Here is a 14226-nt window from a genome sequence, read left to right as displayed (position 1 = left end):
TCACAAAGAAAATACCTCAAATCTCTTGTTACCTCTATTCTCTTGTCTGCAAACATTGAGAGTGCTTGCACTTATAAACAAACTCAATCAATGGGGTAAGTGCTATTACATGAACTTTGATAGGTGCCAATCAAGGTGTGAAATTCACTAAAGGGGGTAGACAGCACCACCCGATCTTTCCACTATATTTGATTCACTCGATAGGTTTAGCCACAGCAGGAGGAGATTTAACATCTAATGCTGGCTTTACCACTTTACTAAAATATGATTGGAGTAAGTGCTGTATTAAAAATGTAGAGATAATCTCTGGTGGGTATTTAAGGGGCTTGGCCATTGGAATCTTCCCCAACCCCACTGTGGTGTAATGAGCAAGCTAGAAACTGTGGAACTAACACAAATAGTTTAAATTCACAGCCTATCTAGGTGAAAAATGATGTGCTCTTGGAACAATATGTTTATCGGATTTCCTTGCTCCTGCATTTTTTACAAAGGTTGGAAGTACTTGGAAGCAGGCTTAACACTGGTAGTATGCTTGTGATTAAAAAACTGGCCTAGAGTCTAACACATATTGGGCATTATTCCCAATAAAGACATCTCCAAGTCCCTTGTCTCATACTCCTCTTCCTAAAATTAAGCATTACCAATATCAATAACAGCAGCAGCGGGTACAGGCGCCCTCAACCGGCAATTGCCCTGCCCCTCTTGGGGTATGCAGGGGTGGGGAAGGAGGATTGAGGCCCATGCATCCGGCGTGATGGTCAACTGGGGTGGACTGTGCACAGTGTGCCCTAATTGCGTTGCGCCACCAGGTGAGGAAGCTCACGCTGAGTGCTAGGGGACTGCGGCGATGTCGTTACCCACCTGACCCGCCTTGAAACACAGAGCAAGGATTCTAACAAGTGCGTGAGTCAGTGGGACGATCAAAACCCTGTGGCACAATGAAGGTGAGGGTCAGTGCGCGCCAGCTGAGGTGGGATCCTGCCACATCCTCATAGTGGAAACACCACTGGCCCATCACTCCCGCTTTGTCCGGGAGATGGAGCGTGTGAACTAGGTGGACTATGCCTGGGTAGGGTGAAGCCAGAGGAAATTCTGGTGGAGGTCCATAGCGATCCTGGTGTGCAAATCGGTCATCTGACCTGGGTATAGGGGTGAAAAACTAATCAAACCATCTACTAGCTGGTTACCTCTGAAATTTCTCTTAGGATAGCTGGAGCTCAGAATTTCCAGTTTAATCTGGTAATGCAAATGGTCAGAGGTCTTGGGGCTGAAACAATCTGAACCTATTCTCAAACTTTAAATGGGCAAGAAGCCCATCTCACTGGTGTGGAGCAGGGCATCAAGAGTGAGTATCTAGTGGGCCATTTTTGGTAAGCAGCACCAGCTCTGCAGGATGAAATGAACCTCTGAGTACGGTGCCCAATGCCACCGCTCATCTGACCCCAGAAACGGTGTTGGTTGATATAGACAGAAGGACATAGCCATGGAAGCTGGTATCTACCAAGGAGTATACAACATCTCACCTGCTGAATTAACTATCCCTGAAAATTGATGGCACTGGAGGGTCGCCCATACCCGGACACCATCAGTGCGAAGAGCCATGGGGGTTAAGCTGCGACGAGTAGTAGGGCTGCTTTGTTGCTTATGGAAGCCTGGGGCAAGAGCTTTCATGGAGCCACCTCAGGTGCAGATTTTGATGGTAGTAGCAAACATTCAAATGAGAACTTTGAAGCCCAAAGTAGAGAAGGGTTCCTTGTAAACAGCGGTTGAACATTGGTCAATCAGTCGTAAGAGATAGGCTAGCACTGGTCAGAAGGTATTTGCGAGGGCCTCCATTGCCCTCAGATGATCAAAAGGCAGTCTAGTTAAAATCCTCACACCCGGAGTGATGGAAACGAATTGCTTCTAGGGGTACAGTGCAGTAATGCAAATAATCCTTGAGAAACTGGTGGGAGCCACAGGGAAGATTTCTCCTTTATTTGTGAATGGCAGGTTGCCCTGGAATAGGTTCATCCCGAGAGAGGGGTCAGATCCTTGGAAAACATCATGGGTCTGGCAGTATATGGTGAGCATCGCTTGTCCTTGAAAATCCAAAGTAGATGGAGTCAATCTCATGCTGGGCTGTACCCATATCCTCAGCATGTCTCCAAGATCAACACCCTCTGACATGTTGGAACAATTTTGGTAAGGGAAGTCCACAAGTGAGATCCATAAGTTTGGGCTAAGGATTGGCTTTATGGGCAGGGTCTGTTGGATTGGGGAGTGAAGCGGGGCTGAACGTGTGATGTGGCTGGATAAGCTATTACCCTCTGTGGAGGCGCTGACTCTGGACACGAGCCTGCCCTCTCCTGTGGATCGCCCTGGCTGCAGTGGTTGCCTCTCCCTGCGCCCCTCTCTGGGATGTGGGGCTAGCTTTTTGCCTTGGCCAATGCCTAGCAGCTGGCTTAGAACTGGTGCGCACCAGGGGAATCCGACTGTTTAATTAAAACAAAGAATTGCTAAGGCCTGATGTGGGTGTTTTATGTCAACATGAAGAAATTAAATGAAGCACGCTTGTTAGATTTGGGGGTCTCTAGTTGGCACAGGTAGGTACTTGTGACAAATAGGGACCCTTGCCTCTAGTCAGGATAAGGGGATTACACTCCTAAAATAACCCCTGCTCACCCCCTTGGTAGCTTGGCACGAGCAGACTGGCTTATCTCAGAGGCAGTGTGTAAAGCATTTGTGACCACATCAAGTAACCCAGTGACAACACTACAAATGGACACCACACAGGTTATATATAAAAAATAAGTATACTTTATATAGAGTTACCACAAGACCAATAAACAACAAAAATCCACAATACTGTACTTTTAGATGGTAGTTTTAGCTTAGTTAAGTTCAGTTCTTAAGATGCGACACTTTGCGTGAATGTACCTTACGATGCGTTGTGCTTCCACAACAAGTATTGTTGCAGCGATGGAAATGCGGCAAAGTTCTAGTGCAAAGAAATAAAGACAACGCTCTCTCCTTGATGCGACACGCTTCCTGGTGATGCGGCGGCGTCTGTGGTGAGGTTGATCCTCTTCTCCGGCGATGCAAGATACTTTACAAGATGCGAGCAACGACCGGCCCTGCGACAAGCTTCCCAGCAATGCGTCGGCGTCTGCGGCGATGTCGATCCTCTCTACTGACAATGCGAGTGGCTTCCACAATGATAAGAGCCGCGACAGGCCCTGCGACACTCTTCCCAGTGATGCGGCGGCATCTGCGGCGACGTCGATCCTCTTCTCCGGCGATAAGCCGTGACGGGCCCTGCGACACGCTTCTCAGAGCTGCGTCTGATGCAACGTTGATCCTTCTCTCCTGTGACATGCTTCCTGATGATTCGTCGGCTTTTGCTGTGAAGTCGATTCTCTTCTCCGGTGATGCGGGGCGCTTCATGTTGTGAAGCGGCAGTGGCAGTTCTGCGACACGCTTCTCGATCCAGCTCCTTGCGACACGCAAATCCTCCACAAAGTCCAGCACAGCTGCAGGCACTTCAGGAAAACTTTTGGGGAGCTGGTGGGTAAAGTCTGTTGTACCTGAGACTTCAGCAGGAGGCAAGCTCTTTTCCAAGCCCTTGGAGATCCTTCACAAGTTGAAAGTAAAGCACACAAAGTTCTTTCTCCTTTCTTTGGCAGTCAGGCAACCACTGCAGGCCAATGCCCCAATGCCCCAAGAAGCTTAGGGATAGTCTCTCCTCAGTTTCTTCAGGTTGCTCTCCTCAGCAAAGGTTTCTTCTTGTAGTCCAAAGTGATCTAATTTCATGGGATCAGGGTCCCAATATTTATACCTCAAAATCCTTTGTTCTCTGAGGGGAGAGGGCCTTTGCCCAGTTCTGAAGCACTCTGTTTACCAGACTTCTCCTTTCCTTTCACAGTGCAGGGCAGAAACATCAGACGCCCCACAGGAGGTGGAGCCAGCATTGTAGAGGGAAGGCCCAGCCCTATTCAGATCCCAGGTGCAACTCCTCCCTCCCATCTAGATGCAGATCTCCCCATTCACCACTGAGCTGCCCAAGCCTGTCTCCTGGAATCCCCCAGCCCAGTCACTCACAAACTCCAGACAAAGGAATACACAACCTAGCAGAGGCAGGCTTGAAAGGCTAGGCAAGAAAATACCTACTTTCTAAAAGTGGTATTTTCAAACACAGAATATTAAAACCAACTTTACTAAAATATGTATTTTATTATTCTGAGTTCAGGCATACTAAACTCGAATTTCTACCATGTTCTCTGAGTCAGTTAGGATTATAAAATGTAACAATTCTAACAGCCCATTCTGGCCTATGGAGAACTTAGTCTTGCAATAGTGAAAAACGAAAATGGCTGTAATTCACTATTAGGACATGCCACACACACCAGGGCATGTCCTACCTTATACTTACAATGCACCCTCCCCCTGGGCCTACCATAGGGGTGACTGATATGAAGAAAAGGGAAGTTTTAGGGACTGGCAAGTGAGTGCACTTGCCCAGTCAGCATGACAGTACCAGACTGCACGCAGGCTCTGCAATGGCGGACCTTTGACACATTTTACAAGGCTGCTTCTGTGGGTGGCACAACCAGTGCTGCAGGCACACTTGGATTACAAGCCCTGGGCACCCCTGGTGCACTGTACTAGGGTCTGCCAAGTAAACCAAACAGTCAATCATGGAATCACCAATTAATACATTCATTTACAATGGGGAGCACTTGCACTGTGGCACTGAACAGCAGTGGCACAGTGCCCAAAGCATCTAACACCAGCAAACATACATGAGGCAGCAGCAAAAATGGAAGGGAGACCCACGCCAATGGTGAAAGGTCTAACAACACTTAAATGGCGGGTGTAACTATGACTCTTGTAGCCAAATGCCTTGTCATATAATCAGTGGCGCACATGAAGGGATGAACAAGACTCCCACTGTCCCCACCAACTATCTAGCAAACCCACAGACAAGTGAAGAGGGTTTCAAAATCAGCAGAGAAAGAATTCCTGTTGACCCTGACTCTAGTCTGGCACTGTGAAGAGACACAAGTGGTACAGAATAAGTGGAAGGATCTCTAGCCACTGGTGGAATACTACTACTCCTATTCTTTTTCACTTACCCGGTGAGCAGGGAGTTGAGGCCCATGGGGCTCGCACTTCTGTCTCCAAGTGCCCTGCACCTGCCAGGCACAACCAACTCCAGGGTCAGTGGTGGGCGGAGAGTTTGACTGGGGCAGTACATCTATCAAACAATAATGCAGGTGTCCTAAGGGAAGCTCGGAGGAGGACCAAAATATCCCATGGAGCAGAAGGGCAAAATCTTGCTTGATCTCCATTTTTACTATGGATGCAAACTGCAAAAGTGGGGCCTCCTGATCATTCTGACTTTTTGGGTTTCACGTAAGGATAACTGGCTTGTGGGACCCAAGCGTTCATAGCTACATCGCTTTTTGATCCTTCAGTGTCGGCTCTTCCTATCATTGTGTAGCAGAATTCACCAAGCATTGGATTGTTTACAAACTAATAGGGAATTTGAGCTGGGTTTAGACTGTTGTGAGACATGTAAATTTTACCCTACTGATAATGTGTTGTTGCAAAAGTAATTCAGCAGAGTAAGGGAAGAACCACAATGTTAGACCTGTCAGCCCTAGGGTGGTCTTTCCCTGTGATTTTTTTGCCCTTGCCTCATTTTTCCCACCTTCTTTTTGTTGGCCCTTAGGTCTTCGGGCACCTTTTCATAGCTAATCTGTGTTAGGGTGCAGGTGCTCTCTACTTCAAACATGGCTGCCACTGGCCCCTGCTACTGCAGCGTGGTCTTTTTAGTGTAGCACCCTAGTTGCCAGGAGCAGGCTGGGTCCCGATACAATGTTGCAACACCAGCCACCCAGCCCCTGTCCATAGTTAGAGTGGGGAAGCTCCTGGAACCTTCCAGAAGGAAGGCGGACCTGACTTTTCCCGCCTTAGAGAGTGGTCACCTGACCTGGGCATATATAAGCAAGGGAGGGAACTTTTTCTAGTCAGTTGGGGCATCACTGACCTAGGGAACCCACGCAGGAGTTTTAGGCGGGAGGGCCTAGTGAGGAACCTATGCTACTGGGAGTGACAGGATTTAGGTGCTGCCTCTTAAGCTGGGTGAGGTGTCCTAAGCTATCCCCCTGATCTGGCCCAGTGGTAGGGAACCCCAGGGTCCATCTGCAGTGACTGAGGAGAAACTCTTCAAGCCTTCAACTCACCCCCCCCTTCTTCCACTTCAAGAAACAAGCAACTAAGGGCGCAGAACCATCCAAGCGCCAAGAAAACTGCTTTCCTGTGACCAGAGACTGTTGGGGGATCAACCAGTTACTGGACTGTGCTGCCCTGCGCACCCCCTGCCTGCAGTGGGCCCACCTTGCCCCACTTGTCTCCCCCCATGACTGAACTGTTTGGCTACTCAACCTGCCTGCAAACCCTGCCCAGTTGTGGGGAAAGCGCTATACTCAAGTCCCCTGCCCAGCGCTGTGTGTGGGAGACTGCCTACCCTCCTGCCAGCACTGTCTGCTGTTTATTTGGCCAAGCGCTGTATACTGTGGCCCTGCACAGCGCCGAGAAGCATCTCCCCCAAAGCGCTCGGCTGCCCTGCACTAAGCGCTCTCCTGAGCCGTCTGATTTGCCCCACGAGCGAGCGCTGAGGTGCCTGGGTACTGCCTCCACGAGGCGCTAGCATCCCCCCACTCACCGCCACGGCCCGAGCCGTCTGCGCCCTCCTGAGGCGTCGAGGAATCTCCTCAGAGGTCGCGGGAACTCCCCCTCAGCAGCCCCCGTATGCCAGGAGAGGGCCGCCAGAAACCCTGAGAGGCCGCGCTGGGCCTGGAAATCATCCTCCTTCGACTGCCCCTGTGCTCCGGTGAAGGAACGCTCCATTGATCCCCCCCTCGGCGGCCCCCAGTGTCAGGAGAGGGCCGCCGCATCGTAATCACCAGGCCGCGCAAGGCCCGAAGTCAGCCTCCCCTCATCACGTGACGGGGGACGCAAGCCGCGTCATAGGCCGCGCCCCCGCCTGAGCCGCGCAGCGATTGGCTGCCGTCCCCGTGCCTCTGCCTACATTCAGGGGAAGCCCAGGATCGTCGCGGAGGGGGCCGTGGAGCCAGAGAGCCTCCTCCGGTTGCCCCCAAATGCTGATACAGCCTCGCGCCGGGGCTCCTGAACTGCCCCTGCGCCGTACAGGGTTGGGTGAGGCCCCGGAAGCGCTGGAGCTCCTGCTCCGGCCCCAGAGTCTGCGCAAGGGCCCCGGAGGGCCGAAGAACACTAGGTAACCCCCGGGGAGGAGGGGGATAGGCCGGGAGAGGCCCGAGGTCGCCCCTCCCCCGGGGTAAACTGAGACTGGGCCCGTTGGCCCCCCAGTTAATGTGCCTCAAGAGTATGGAGGTCTGGGGATAGACACTTTCCCCTTCATAACGTTTTGCGTACATGTATCCAGCCTGAAATGTTCATAGTGCACCATATTTACAAGCCTATTAATCGGATGGAGAGTCACTTCACTGTACTGAATTTTCTTGAAGGGGTGGACTTCCATAGTAATCTGATCTGGGTCGCAAACCGATCTGTATTCACAAGAAGAGAAGCTTGTGGAAGGTTACTAAAGGCTGTGTTCTTTGAAGTTCTCTGTTATACTGAAAAGTACTTGCTGAAATGTTTTATTACTTTCTCTGAAGCGCAATTTAGAAAGCGTCCATGAGAGGTTTAATGTGTTACTTTAATGTAATGCTATAGTCGCTTCTTGTAGGATCCTCCAGGTTATGAAAGTACCCCCTTTGCCTGCCAAAGAGTCTGATGCGACAGGCGGGGTTATTTAATGTTTCACTGCCTAGATGAGCTGGTTATTATTTTAAGGATAAGTCTTACTGCAACTGCTTAATGAAATGCTTACCTGAAATGCTAATGATTTACCAATGCATTGCTCTAATTGAAAGCCTATATAAAAGATCTTGATTTTTCAAATACAACTACTGGTGTGGTCTCCATTATTGTGCCACAATGTGTTTCATTGGATGTGTGTGTTAAGTAGCTGCTTTACATGCTAGCCCCTGGCTGCCTTCCTGCTCGAGCCATGCTACTCCACGGAGAACTGGTGGTCCCAGTTCTTACATTGGTGGCGAGCGGTGGGATCCAGGACCTGTAGCTACCTAACACCCTCCAGTGGGACAGAGTGTGCTGCAAGTAATTGGACACCAGTCGTGCTACAAGCAAACCCAATTGCCCACCACTGTCTAGCCTGCAGCAAAGTGTGTTGAACCAGCATTGTTGCCCACGTCCTAGAATCTTTCTTCCAGGTTATCTAGGTCCTCACCTGACAGAATGGAGTTCTAGCTGGCTGACCTTGATAGGTACACGGCAGTGCAGTTAAGGGAGTTTTGTCAGGGAATGGGGGTGCCTGTGGGGACGAGAGCTGTAAAAGAAGAGCTCCGTACCGCCTTAAGGGCATCGGTAAGGGCCCACCCAGAGGAAGAAGAGGATGGGGAACAGGTCACACATGGGGAGGCGGACACTCAGGAAGACCCAGGCCTGCTCAACATTGACATATCAGACAATATATTGCCAGGAAGACGTTCCGGGGCAGGGAGCAGTGTATCTAGTGAGGGTGTGTCACCGCAGGAGTACGAGGACAGGAGGGAGGAGAGGCGATTGAAGTGGGAGCTTGCCAAGTTAGAGTTAGAGAGAGAAAGGGAAGATAAGCAGTTTGCTTTAGAGAGAGAAAAATTAGCATTGGAGGAAAGGAAGTGGGCGCACGAGCTGCAGCTCAAGGAAATGGAGCTGCAAGCATTGCAGTTGAGTGCGCCAGGAAGTCCTAATGGTGGCAGCGTACCAGGAGCTCATCTGGAGCCCAGATTCTGGTTACCTAAGGAGGTGATAGCGAGCTAAACCAAGGGGGGATGACATTGCCAGGTGGTTGGAGGCGTATGAAGTGGCCTTGACTGCCCATGGGGTGCCTGAGAAACACAGGGGAGGTGGTTTGTACCGGTATATACCTCCTGACGTCAGGGACTCCCTCCTGTATCTGGAGAAGGCAGACCAGTTTAGGTATCCCCCATGAAGGAGGCGCTTATCAAACATTTTGGCCTCAACCCTGAAAGGTATCGCCAGAGGTTTCGTGGTAGCCATAAGCTGCCCACGCAGAATTGGATGGATTTTTTTGAGTATGCCAGAAAGGCTCTGGATGGTTGGGTGCGTGGCAGTGAGGTGCATGATTTTGAGGGTCTGTATAACCTTTTTTTGAGAGAGCACCTCCTGGATAAGTGTTTTCCGGATTTGCGCCAACGTTTGGTGGACCGCAAGCTTACTGATCCCCGTGAGCTTGTGGAGGAGGCGGATATTTGGGTCAGCACCCGGGTGTCACACAAGGGCCCCGAGGGAGATGGTCCGAAAGGCGGACAGGGCGCCCCTCAGAAGAAAGAGGGTGGTGATAAAAGAACGGAGTTCTCACAAGGCCCACAAACTAGACAGTTTGGGAAAGGAGTAGGTACCCCACCTCAGAACCGTTCCCCAAAACCCACTTACCCTGACAAGAGTCAGCAGCCAAAAGTGGTCCGGTGCTATGAGTGCGGAGAGGTCGGACACTACAAGGGAGATCCCCAGTGTCGCAAACGACCCCCCAGCCCCCACTGGTGGCAAGAGTCCCGGGGTGGCTAGCGTAGCGCTTGGGTTGGAGCTGCCTCTAGATAGGGAAGGGGAGTGGACAGGCCTGACCCCGGTTTCACTCGGGGATAAAGAGATGGTCCCAGTGACGCCCTTACCATCGAATACTGCTAAGTACCAGCAGAGGGTGAAGATCAATGGGGAGGAGGTGGACGCTCTGAGGGACACAGGAGCCAGCATGACCACTGTCGTGAGGCGGCTGGTGTCCCTTGAGCAGGTTGTTCCTGATGTGTACCATCCGGCCGTGTTGGCTGACGGCAGAATGAGCTACTATCCCGTGGCTCAGGTTCCCTTTGACTGGGGAGGAGTGTCAGGCCCGTTGAGAGTGGCGATCAGCCCTGCCTTGCCTGTGGACTGTCTGCTCGGTAATGACCTCGAACATACCGCCTGGAAGGAAGTGGAGTTTAAGGCCCACACTGAGATGCTGGGATTACCAGGGTGGACTTGCATAGTCACGCGGTCCATGGCTGCCCGGCAAGAAGCTCAACCCGGGTTGGAGCCTGAAACAATGGCCCAACCCACTGTCGGTCCAGAGGAGAGTGTTGTGGAGGACACACCCCTTGTGATGGATGGGGAGCCCGCGGAGGTAACCCCGGAGTCCGTGGAGGTGGATGTCGTTCCCGTGGGGGATTTGCCGACTCTTGCCGAGTGGCATGTGGAAGGAGGTCCTACCCGGGAGGATTTCTGTCGGGCGCAGAAGGAGTGCCCCACGCTTGAAGGCATGCGGCGACGAGCCGAAGCCCAAGCGATGAACAAGGAGACCGGCAACTATCACGTGTATTGGGAGGATGGCCTCCTGTACAGTGAGCCAAGGGTTCCGGTGCATGGATCTTCCAGGGCCTTAGTGGTCCCCCAGTGCTACTGGGCCTTTTTGATGGAACTGGCGCATGAGATACCTCTAGCCGGACACCTGGGCCAGGACAAGACCTTTGCAAGGCTCGTCCCACACTTTTATTGGCCTAGGATGAGAGTTGCCTCTGACACCTATTGCAAGACCTGCAAGACTTGCCAGGCCAGTGGCAAGACTAGGACCAAATTGAAGGCCCCATTGGAACCACTCCCAGTGGTCGGGACCCCTTTCGAGGGGGGTCGGTATAGACATCGTTGGGCCGTTGGACCCTCCGACCTCTGCGGGACATCGGTTTATTCTGGTGTTGGTGGACCACGTCACTCGGTACCCGGAGGCCATCCCTCTGAGGACCGTTACTGCACCTGTGGTGGAGCGGGCCCTGATGGGGATATTAACCCGAGTGGGATTCCCCAAGGTCGTGGTGTCGGACAGGGGCACAAATTTCATGTCGGCCTACATGCAGGCCATGTGGAAGGAGTGCGGAGTGACCTATCGGTTCTCCACTCCTTACCACCCCCAGACTAACGGGCTCGTAGAGCGCTTCAACAAGACCTTGAAGGGGATGATCCGGAGTCTGCCAGAAGACCTGAGGCGGAAATGGGACATCCTCCTCCCTTGCTTGCTGTTCTCGTACCGCGAGGTACCCCAGAAGGGAGTCGGGTTCAGCCCCTTCGAATTGCTCTATGGCCATCCCGTTAGGGGACCCCTCTGTCTGGTCAAAGAGGGTTGGGAGAAGACTTCGAAGAAGCTTCCCCGTGATGTTGTCAGCTACATGCTGGCATTCCGCAGTCAGATGGCCAAGCTGTGGAAGGAAGCCTCAGACAATCTGGAGGCTAGCCAAGCCGTCATGAAGGAGTGGTATGACCACAACGCTCGGACGGTGGAGTTGGACGCTGGACAAAAGGTGTGGGTCTTGGAGCCTGGGGAGCTTAGTGCCCTCCAGGACCGGTGGACTGGTCCGTACGAGATTGTGGAGCATCGAGGCCAGACCACCTACGTCGTGGACTTGAAGACCCCCCCGACAGCCCCACCGGGTGCTCCATGTCAACCGCCTGAAGCCTCATCATGAGCGATCAGAACTTGCTCTCCTCATGGTGACGGATGGGAGCGAGGAAGAGGAAAGCGAGCCTCTTCCTGACCTTCTAGCGGCTCAGGAGAAGGATGGTTCAGTGGAGGGAGTTGTCCTCTCCCCATCCTTGACCCCAGAACAACAGAGGGACTGCCGCCAGGTTTTGGCGCAGCATGCCTCGTTGTTCTCCCTTACGCCTGGAATCACACATCTGTGTACCCATGATGTGGACACAGGGGACAGTCCGCCAGTGAAAAACAAGTCTTACCGGCTGTCCGATAAAGTAAAGAACAGCATCCAGGGTGAGGTGTTCAAGATGCTAGAGCTGGGTGTGATCGAACCCTCCAGCAGCCCGTGGGCTAGTCCGGTTGCGCTGGTGCCGAAAGCAGCTCCACCGGGCACCACACCAGAACTTTGGTTCTGTGTGGATTATCGGGGGTTGAATTCTGTCACCAAGACAGATGCCCACCCGATACCACGGGCAGACGAGCTGATTGACCGGTTGGGAGCAGCCAAGTACCTCAGCACCATCGACTTGACATCGGGGTACTGGCAGATTGCCATGGCCGATGGAGCAAAGGAGAAGACAGCGTTCTCCACCCCCGAGGGCCACTTCCAATTTCGAGTGATGCCCTTTGGGCTCAAGAATGCTCCGGCCACCTTCCAGCGGTTGGGGAACCAGGTGTTATCTGGCCTGGAGTCCTTCTCAGCAGCTTATCTGGATGACATAGCTGTCTTCAGTAGCACCTGGGAGGACCATCTGCAGCATCTCCAGGAGGTGCTGCGGGCATTACAACGGGCTGGCTTGACCATCAAAGCTAGCAAGTGCCAGATTGGACAGGGCTCTGTCGTGTACCTGGGACACTTGGTGGGCGGAGGTAAGGTGCAACCCCTCCAGGCCAAAATTGAGACCATCATGGCCTGGGAGCCCCCCAAAACTCAGACTGAGGTCCGAGCTTTCCTCGGCCTCACTGGCTATTACCGCAGATTCGTCAAGGGATATGGCACCATTGTGGCCCCCTTGACCGAGTTGACGTCCAAAAAACAGCCACGTCAGGTCATCTGGACGGCTGCTTGCCAGGAAGCATTTGAAACACTGAAGAGCGCGATGTGCACCGCTCCGGTGCTGGCCACTCTGGACTTCCAAAAAGAATTCATCGTGCAGACAGATGCCTCAGAGCATGGCGTAGGCGCCGTGCTGTTGCAACTCAACGATGATGGCCAAGACCAACCTGTAGCCTTCATCTCCAGAAGACTCCTCCCGCGGGACCGGCGATCGAGTACCATCAAGCGAGAAGCCTTCGCTGTGGTCTGGGCTTTGAAGAAGTTGAGGCCATACCTTTTTGGCTCTCACTTCCTGGTTCAAACCGACCACCGACCCCTTCGCTGGCTCATGCAAATGAGAGGCGAAAATCCCAAGTTGCTAAGGTGGTCCATTTCCCTACAGGGGATGGACTTTAGGGTGGAACATCGGCCGGAGCTGACCACGCCAATGCTGACGGTCTCTCCCGGTTTTTCCGCCTTAGTGACGGGAACTCCCTAGAGGTTGCGTAGCTCTCCCCACTTTCAGCTGGGGGGGAAGCATGTTAGACCTGTCAGCCCTAGGGTGGTCTTTCCCTGTGATTATTTTGCCCTTGCCTCATTTTTCCCACCTTCTTTTTGTTGGCCCTTAGGTCTTCGGGCACCTTTTCATAGCTAATCTGTGTTAGGGTGCAGGTGCTCTCTACTTCAAACATGGCTGCCACTGGCCCCTGCTACTGCAGCGTGGTCTTTTTAGTGTAGCACCCTAGTTGCCAGGAGCAGGCTGGGTCCCCATACAATGTTGCAACACCAGCCACCCAGCCCCTGTCCATAGTTAGAGTGGGGAAGCTCCTGGAACCTTCCAGAAGGAAGGCGGACCTGACTTTTCCCACCTTAGAGAGTGGTCACCTGACCTGGGCATATATAAGCAAGGGAGGGAACTTTTTCTAGTCAGTTGGGGCATCACTGACCTGGGGAACCCACGCAGGAGTTTTAGGCGGGAGGGCCTAGTGAGGAACCTATGCTACTGGGAGTGACAGGATTTAGGTGCTGCCTCTTAAGCTGGGTGAGGTGTCCTAAGCTAGCCCCCTGATCTGGCCCAGTGGTAGGGAACCCCAGGGTCCATCTGCAGTGACTGAGGAGAAACTCTTCAAGCCTTCAACTCACCCCCCCCTCTTGCACTTCAAGAAACAAGCAACTAAGGGCGCAGAACCATCCAAGCTCCAAGAAAACTGCTTTCCTGTGACCAGAGACTGTTGGGGGATCGACCAGGTACTGGACTGTGCTGCCCTGCGCACCCCCCTGCCTGCAGTGGGCCCACCTTGCCCCACTTGTCTCCCCCATGACTGAACTGTTTGGCTACTCAACCTGCCTGCAAACCCTGCCCAGTTGTGGGGAAAGCGCTATACTCAAGTCCCCTGCCCAGCGCTGTGTGTGGGAGACTGCCTACCCTCCTGCCAGCACTGTCTGCTGTTTATTTGGCCAAGCGCTGTATACTGTGGCCCTGCACAACGCGGAGAAGCATCTCCCCCAAAGCGCTGGGCTGCCCTGCACCAAGCGCACTCCTGAGCGGTCTGATTTGCCCTCCTGAGGCGTCGAGGAATCTCCTCAGAGGTCGCGG

General features: G+C 52.9%; 1 pseudogene; it reads left to right on the top strand.

Moving 5' to 3' along the window:
- The first annotated feature begins 882 nt into the window (after positions 1-882).
- LOC144756766 (28S ribosomal RNA) lies at positions 883-2167 on the top strand (annotated as a pseudogene).
- The last annotated feature ends 12059 nt before the right edge of the window (positions 2168-14226 follow it).

The sequence above is a fragment of the Lissotriton helveticus genome, chromosome 5_1 (assembly GCF_964261635.1).
Source record: "Lissotriton helveticus chromosome 5_1, aLisHel1.1, whole genome shotgun sequence".
Classification (NCBI taxonomy): domain Eukaryota; kingdom Metazoa; phylum Chordata; class Amphibia; order Caudata; family Salamandridae; genus Lissotriton; species Lissotriton helveticus.
The sequence above is the reverse complement of the archived record's forward strand: the minus strand, read 5'-3'. Positions and strand labels throughout refer to the sequence as shown.